The sequence below is a fragment of the Bubalus kerabau genome, chromosome 20 (genome assembly GCF_029407905.1).
Source record: "Bubalus kerabau isolate K-KA32 ecotype Philippines breed swamp buffalo chromosome 20, PCC_UOA_SB_1v2, whole genome shotgun sequence".
Taxonomy (NCBI): domain Eukaryota; kingdom Metazoa; phylum Chordata; class Mammalia; order Artiodactyla; family Bovidae; genus Bubalus; species Bubalus kerabau.
In genome coordinates this window covers 30,976,465-30,985,097 of record NC_073643.1, presented here as the reverse complement: position 1 = coordinate 30,985,097, position 8,633 = coordinate 30,976,465, and positions in this window count along the sequence as shown.

The following is an 8,633-nucleotide window of genomic DNA, read 5'->3' as shown; positions in this document are numbered from 1 at the left end:
TAGCAAACACCCTCTTCCAACAACACAAGAGAAGACTCTACACATGGACATCACCAGATGGTCAACACTGAAATCAGATTGATTATATTCTTTGCAGCCAAAGATGGAGAAGCTCTATACAGTCAGCAAAAACAAGACCAGGAGCTGACTGTGGCTCAGATCATGAACTCCTTATTACCAAATTCAGACTTCAATTGAAGAAAGTAGGGAAAACCACTAGACCATTCAGGTATGATCTAAATCAAATCCCTTATGATTATACAGTGGGAGTGAGAAATCGATTTAAGGGCCTAGATCTGATAGATAGAGTGCCTGATGAACTATGGACTGAGGTTCGTGACATTGTACAGGAGACAGGGATCAAGACCATCCCCATGGAAAAGAAATGCAAAAAAGCAAAATGGCTATCTGGGGAGGCCTTACAAATAGCTGAGAAAAGAAGAGAAGTGAAAAGCAAAGGAGAAAAGGGAAGATATAAGCATCTGAATGCAGAGTTCCAAAGAATAGCAAGAAGAGATAAGAAAGCCTTCCTCAGTGATCAATGCAAAGAAATAGAGGAAAACAACAGAATGGGAAAGACTAGAGATCTCTTCAAGAAAATTAGAGATAGCAAGGCAACATTTCATGCAAAGATGGGCTTGATAAAGGACAGAAATGGTATGGACCTAACAGAAGCGGAAGATATTAAGAAGAGATGGCAAGAATACACAGAAGAACTGTACAAAAAAGATCTTCATGACCCAGATAATCACGATGATGTGATCACTGACCTAGAGTCAGACATCCTGGAATGTGAAGTCAAGTGGGCCTTAGAAAGCATCACTACGAACAAAGGTAGTGGAGGTGATGGAATTCCAGTTGAGCTATTTCAAATTCTGAAAGATGATGCTGTGAAAGTGCTGCACTCAATATGCCAGCAAATTTGGAAATTTGGAAAACTCAGCAGTGGCCACAGGACTGGAGAAGGTCAGTTTTCATTCCAATCCCAAAGAAAGGCAATGCCAAAGAATGCTCAAACTACTGCACAATTGTACTCATCTCACATGCTAGTAAAGTAATGCTCAAAATTCTCCAAGCCAGGCTTCAGCAATATGTGAACCGTGAACTTTCTGATGTTCAAACTGGTTTTAGAAAAGGCAGAGGAACCAGAGATCAAATTGCCAACATCTGCTGGATCATGAAAAAAGCAAGAGAGTTCCAGAAAAAACATCTATTTCTGCTTTATTGACTATGCCAAAGCCTTTGACTGTGTGGATCACAATAAACTGTGGACAATTCTGAAAGAGATGGGAATACCAGACCACCTGACTTGCCTCTTTAGAAATCTGTATGCAGGTCAGGAAGCAACAGTTAGAACTGGACATGGAACAACAGACTGGTTCCAAATAGGAAAAGGAGTACGTCAAGGCTGTATATTGTCACCCTGCTTATTTAACTTATATGTAGAGTACATCATGAGAAACGCTGGACTCGAAGAAACACAAGCTGGAATCAAGATTGCAGGGAGAAATATCAATAACCTCAGACATGCAGATGACACCACCCTTACAGCAGAAAGTGAAGGGGAACTAAAGAGCCTCTTGATGAAAGTGAAAGAAGAGAGTGAAAAAGTTGGCTTAAAGCTCAACATTCAGAAAACGAAGATCATGGCATCTGGTTCCATCACTTCATGGGAAATAGATGGGGAAACAGTGGAAACAGTGTCAGACTTTATTTTGGGGGGCTCCAAAATCACTGCAGATGGTGACTGCAGCCATGAAATTAAAAGACGCTTACTCCTTGGAAGGAAAGTTATGACCAACTTAGATAGCATATTGAAAAGCAGAGACATTACTTTGCCAACAAAGGTCCGGCTAGTCAAGGCTATGGTTTTTCCTGTGGTCATGTATGGATGTGAGAGTTGGACTGTGAAGAAGGCTGAGCGCCAAAGAATTGATGCTTTTGAACTGTGGTGTTGGAGAAGACTCTTGAGAGTCCCTTGGACTGCAAGGAGATCCAACCAGTCCATTCTGAAGGAGATCAGCCCTGGGATTTCTTTGGAAGGAACGATGCTGAAGCTGAAACTCCAGTACTTTGGCCACCTCATGTGAAGAGTTGACTCATTGGGGAAGACTCTGATGCTGGGAGGGATTGGGGGCAGGAGGAGAAGGGGACGACAGAGGATGAGATGTCTGGATGGCATCACTGACTCGATGGACGTGAGTCTGAGTGAACTCCGGGAGTTGGTGATGGACAGGGAGGCCTGGTGTGCTGCGATTCATGGGGTAGCAAAGAGTTGGACACAACTGAGCCACTGAACTGAACTGAACTGAACAAGGGCACAGGCTGGAGCAGTGCCCAGGGGTAGGGTGAGGATGGCCTTTGTGAATCCAGCAGGCAGGCCATTTGGATGTCATCCCAAGGGCAGTGGGAAGCCATCTGCCTTTTTCTTCCGCCTTGTCACCCCAGCAGGACTCCTTTAAGAGCATTTCACACTGTGGCCTGGCCCTCCTACTTGGAACCCGAAAGTGAGGAAAATGCTAGGTTTGTGCTCAGCAGGGGAGGAACTGTCATTGTGGGGAGGAACTGTCTTTGCAAAGCCCCCTCGAGTCTCAGAATTAAGGGCTTCTGACACTGCCTTTCACCCTGCAAGCCCCTCAAAAAATATCATCACCACCAAGCATGAATCCAAATAAAGTCCTCCACAAAGCCGCTGGGGATGCAGAAGGGGAGCAGTGTCGCTGGGAGGCGACCAGAGGGTTCCTTAGAGAAATCTCTCCTGCAAGGCAGCCGCGTCTCAGGAGGTGCTGGGTGGGGTCCTGAGGCTCTTACTGCTAATGGGAAAGTTTATAGTTAAGACACAACCCTCAATTCCTGCAAAGCCGGGGCCAGTTAAGAGTTGCTTTTAAGATTCCTGTTATCTGGACCAAGACTCAAAAGATGTGGAGATACATACACCAGAGGCCTTTCTCCTACCACCTCCCCCATCCTCAAAAGATAGTGTCTAAGTGCCTCCTAGTCTTTGCCTACATTCCTTTCATAGCCCAATTCCTCAGCCAGAGTTTCTGAAGTGTCCCTGGGGCTGCCACGCCCCCCTCCCCAGGCTGCTGAGGGCCTCTGCCTCCACCAACATCCACCCAACTGATCACCAACCTCGGGTCAGCACATGTTAGCAGCAAACAGCCTATCAGGTTATTATGAGATGGAGCAAAAGTTGGAATGGGTGGTGGGGGCAGGGGGCAGGGCGGCGATTGTACCTGGGATAAGGAAAACAGAGCACCCAACCCCTCTTCAAAGGCCTCAGCACTCTTTCCCAAGATGCTTGAGTTGTCTTTAAACCAAAGGACTGTCCAAGTAGAGGCTGTCAGGAAAGCCTAGAGCAGTGATCCTGCTGGGAACGTGGTTGGACAGGCACTCCCACATGGGCCTGCTGCACATCCACCCCCAGGACACAGGTGTGCAGCCCCTCAGCTGGATACGGGGCAAGGCTTAACAGAGATCAAGGGTGTGCAAAGCAGTGACTTGAGAATACAGAGAATGGGGGGCGGGGGGCAGGGGCAGGTGGTGGTGATGGGGCGATGTTTAACTGAGCCTTTTGTTGATGTGTGTTTGCTTTGCCTTTGCTGCTGGGGAAGAAGCAGAAAGAAGGAGAGCTGTTTGTGCTGGCTCGCAGTGGCTCCAGCAGGGAGCCAGGCCCTTCGGGGTTACTGCAGGGTTTGGAGATAGCCTCTGGCTGTTGTGAAATCTAGAAGATTAGTCTAGGCTCCCAGAGGGAAGAGAGGGGAACATTGCCTAGGAAAGGGATAGAACTTTAAAGTGCTCAGGGCACCCTCAGGGCGGTGGGTGGGGCTGGGGAGAGTAGCTGATGGCTCCCCTGTGGGATCCCAAGGAAGCGGATCCCCCATATCTGATCCCGAAGAATGCCAGACCCGAGTGTGGCTTAGAAGGAGCAGCCCTGGGAGACTTCAAAGGATGCGCTGGACTTGGCAATGAGGCAGCAACGAGGGTGGGGAAAGGCTGAAGAGGCCCTAACGTGCAGGCAAGCCCTGCAGGAAAGACGCTGGGCAGGCTCCACAGGGACTGAGCCGGATAAGCAGGAACCTGGCCCACCAGCACGCGGGTTGGGCTTGGAGTCAGGGTCGGTCGGCTTACAAAACACTGCAGACACAGGGGCGGCTCCTGCAAACCTGAGTTCAGGAAAGGAGACTTACTAAAGGACGAAGGAAGGAAATAAGGGAAGGTGGGGGCAGGGAGGAAGGCGGGGAGGAGAAGCCAACAGACAGAAGACAGACAGACAAAAAGAGACCTACAGACTGAGGGAGGGGGCGAGAGGGATCTTTAAACTGACAGACCCCTGGGAATGAGATGGAGGGTCTACCAAGTGAGAGAAACCCAAAAGGAGAGGAAGAGATGATGTGGGAGAAAGGAGGAGGGCTGAGTGTGGAGGAGGGACAGGGGAAGGGGGAGAGGAGGAAGGAGCTGGGAGAGAGGGGAGCAGGCAGTGGAGGAGGAAGGAAAATGGGGACAGCTGAGAGGTGGGGAGCTGGGAGAGAGGCTGATGGGGGAGGCGGGTGGGGGAAGCTGAGTAAGGACGGTCACAGGCCCCAAGACAGCCGGTCCTGGGCTCCCAGGCCCAGAGCTCCTGCCAAACCCTCACAGACCACTCATCACTGACCCTTCCCCTCCCCTCTATGCCTGGGGCAGAGCCCAGGGCTGGGCCTGAGGGCTGAGCCCCCTCATACCCCCACCATGCCAGGACTGGTTTACAGGGTGACTGAAACCCCAGTCCGCACTCTGTCCCCAGCCGTGCTCCCCAACACGGGTCTGCATCCTCCTCGACACACAGCCAGCCACCCTCCCAGCCCTAGGCCACGGGGCCTCATCTACCAGGAGACCACCAGCAGCTTTCTTCAATTCATAGAAAAGCCATCCCGAAGGCAAAGAGTAGCCCGATTTTGCATCCTGTCAGCCCTAACACAGGCATAAACACAGAACAGCAAGGTCAGCTGCAGGAATGTCCTCTTTATCCCAGGGGATCATGCATCCACCTAACATCCACCTAACCTAATTGGAGGTTCAGTTTCTGAAGAGGGAAGAACAAATATTGAAGGACATCAAGCAGAGAGTGGAGTCCCAAATAGTGGGAGCCAGAAGAGGAGGCAGGAAGAAAGGGAAGTGTGAGACCGGGGAGGAAAGACTGAAATGTTGCACGCGTGGCTCTCAGAACAAGGGCCTTAGCAGTCAGACAGTTCTGGCTCTGCCGCTTAGCACCATGACTGTGGGCAAATTACTCCAGCTTTTGGAACCTCAATTTCTTCCTCTGTAAAATGGACACAGCAAAAGCACAGACTTCACGTGATTTCTGTGGGAGTAAAATGTTGACATCCCATCTAGTATCACTGGTGCACAGAAGCCCTTAGTGACTGGAGTTGCTGGCAGGGCTGGGTGTGTGTGGAATCAGGATGAGAAGAGTCATGGGAAGAAGCTTCCATGAGCCCCTTTAGCCTGGACCATCAGTTTGCCTGCTTAGAAAAAATTAGCCCCAAGTCAACAGGGACCTAATCCCTTTCAATGCTTTCTTAACTTCTTCCACACCTTGACCCTAGGAGGTAGGATCTGAGGCTCTGAAAACCAGCCACTGTGTCCATTGTTGTCACAAGTGGGCAAGTCCCAGTGCCAGAAGGGGCCCATAGCCCCTCCGCAAGGAGCAGGTCCATTCCAGCCGGAGGCACCCTCAGTGCCTCTGAACAGTCCTCCCCTCAGGCTAAGAAATCCCCGCTGACTCCCCTGCTGGACTGGAGCCTGTTTGCCCCATGATGAGAACTCCTGTGTGACTCCAGGGAAATCCTGGGGCCACCACAGGAAATCAGGGGGGTGGACACCACCCTCCCAGGCTTTTCCTTGTCATCTGTCTCCTCCAGAGAGCTGGGAGGACGGGGTGTTGCAGCAGGAAAAGCTGCATCTCCTTCTCACGCCCCTTCTCAAGCCAGGAGTGGGTCCCCTAAGGGCATCGCTGGGCAGCGGAATTCATGAGAGCAGAAAGGGGAGACAGGGCACAGAGGGGGCCTGAGCGTCTCCCTCCCCAGGCTGCTTGGATCAGGATGCTCTGAAATGAGGAGGTAAGTGAAGGAGAGAGGTGTACATGCATATGTGTTGAGGAGGTAAACAGCACTATGGGATGCCAAGGACAGGATCTGAATAGATGGGGGAGGGCTGGGTGCGGATCTGGGCAGAGCAGGTGGGAGGTGAGGATGGAAAAGGGAGTGGAGAACAAGAGGTGAGAGGGGGCACGAGGCAAAGGAGGATGCCAGGGGTTTCTGGGGCATCCGGTGCACTCATTGTCCCCCACATCCTTCCTCTGCGAAGAGCCCTGGGTGGTCCCTGCTCTGAGAACACCCCCAAGAGCATATAGGTGGTGTGGGTAGGAAGCTGTCCTGGGGTCTCCCACCCTGTTCTGGTGGTCTTCAGCCTCGCTGGCTGACAAGTGAATTCCACTAGAGTTGTAAATCAGCTTACCCCTCACCCCCCTCTTCCTGACAAATCAGGAGCAAAGCCTGATTTGATGTTTCTGGACACTGCTGAAGGGGGTTGAGGCATGTTTGGGGTTTGATTTAGGATTTCTGTCAGGGATTTGCTAACGATTCATCTGGTTCTCTAAGAAGCCAGCCTGAACCTTGGTGCGCATGAGGTTAGATGAGTGACTGACCGATGGCGGCTGGTTGGCTGTGACTGGGTTGGACCTGGACTCAGACTGTGGAAGCCTGCAGCTGACCACAGCTGACTGGACTGCCTGAAACTAGGCTGATGGATGGAGCCTGACTGGCCAAGGGACTGGTTGATCAGCACACTAGCTCATGGATTGGGATTGCATGACCAACTGGCTGACTGGTTCATGACAATGGGCTTGGTGGTAGGTAGTTGACTGGCTGTTTGCCTAATTAAAACTGAATGGATACCTAGGAACTTACCATGACTTACTTTTTTGACTGCCTGACTCCTGTGACTAATTAAGTGGGGCCGGTGGCCAATTCAGACTAACTAGGTAACTGGGTAACTATGACTCCCAGTCCAACAGCCTCGAGTGGTGATATTGCCTGAAGGACTAAAGCTGGGGGAGGGGTTGCCTCTTTCAGATTGACTGGATGACCAGATGTCTGACTGCAACCCCAGGGCCTCAGCTGCCCTTGGCGCCCGCACCTGTGACTCTGAGAATGACCATCTGGCTGGCTGGTGTTACCTTGTGGCTGGAACTGACCTGGACACAGGCAGTGGCTGCCTGTGTCTCACTCTGACCAACAGCTCAGTAGAAAGACTGGTCTGAATGGACTGCCTATCTGCCTCAATCACTGAAAACTGACTGTCCGGCGGCCTTGACTACCATGCACTGCCTGAGACAGACCGGACTGATGGATGATCACCTGCCTGACTGGCTGACTGGGCCTGTGTACCTGAGTCTGACTGTGAGACAACATTCTGTCAGCTGACTATCTGCAACATGTTGACCAGCTGACTGACTGTGATGGGCTGTTAGATGACAGGACAAGGTGGTTTAGATGACTGGGCGGCTGCTGGAGGTGGGCTGACTGTGAGCCGGTGACTGAGATTGGCTGGATGACCCGGTGACTGTGAGCCCTGGTGTGAACAGCTGTGACTAGGTGTAACCAAGTCCATCTGTGAGTCAGTGGCTAACTGCCCAGCTGCCTGACCCGTTGAGGCTGGCCAAGCGACCGGCTGACCACAGCTGTGACTGGACTTGTGAGGGACCCTGCCTCACTGTGTGGCCCAGGCTGTCTGTCGGAGCCTGACTGTGAGACAATGCCAGACTGACTGACTTTTCCTGGCTGACTACCTCCTGGGCAGCCTGCAAACAGAGTCGCTACTTGTCCCAGAAGAACCATTAGAGGCCCTGCAGGGAGCCGGCCCAGCCTGAGGGGACAGAGCGGCTTCTGTGGAGCAGCAGGAGGAGGCAGGCAGGAGCTGCCAGAGGGAGAACGGGAACAGGCCCTGCCCAGGGCTGGGCCCACATGGAAAGTTCTCCACCTCACCCTCACAGGGGCTGGGTCACTGGCACACATGCTCTGAGCTGTGTTTTTGGCTTGAGTCGTGCGGCTCCTTTATTCGGGGGCAGTGAGGAGAAAGGGGGCTGGGGGGAAACCTATAAAAATATTGAGCCAAGAACTCACAGACAGGACTCCAATTATAGGAGCCCGGTGTGGGGGAGGGGAAGCAGGCAAGCCCGGCGGGCGCAGGGCAGGGCCCATGACTGCCGGTTACCGGGCTTGGCTGCGGGCCAGACACAGCTCTAGAAAATTCAGGCCTTGGAACTCAGGGCTGAGGAAGCCTTAAGGAAGGAGCCTGTGTCTGTCAGGCACACTTCTGTTACCGCTGCCATTTTATAGCTGAGGAAACAGAGGCCCACCACTCTCAGGGCCCCAGGGCATTTCCCAAAACACAGCCCTCCTGGGGCTGCCCCACCGGAGTTCAGGAAAGCCATGACCTCCAAGCTGCTCCCCACTCTCCCAGGGGTCACTGAGCAGCAGGTTGTCAGGAGCGAAGTTAATGACCTTGGGCAAGGCCTTCCACCTCTCTGAGCCTCAGTTTCCTCAATCTGTTCAACTGGTATTTCTAACCAGAGGCCGTTTAGCAGAACTCCA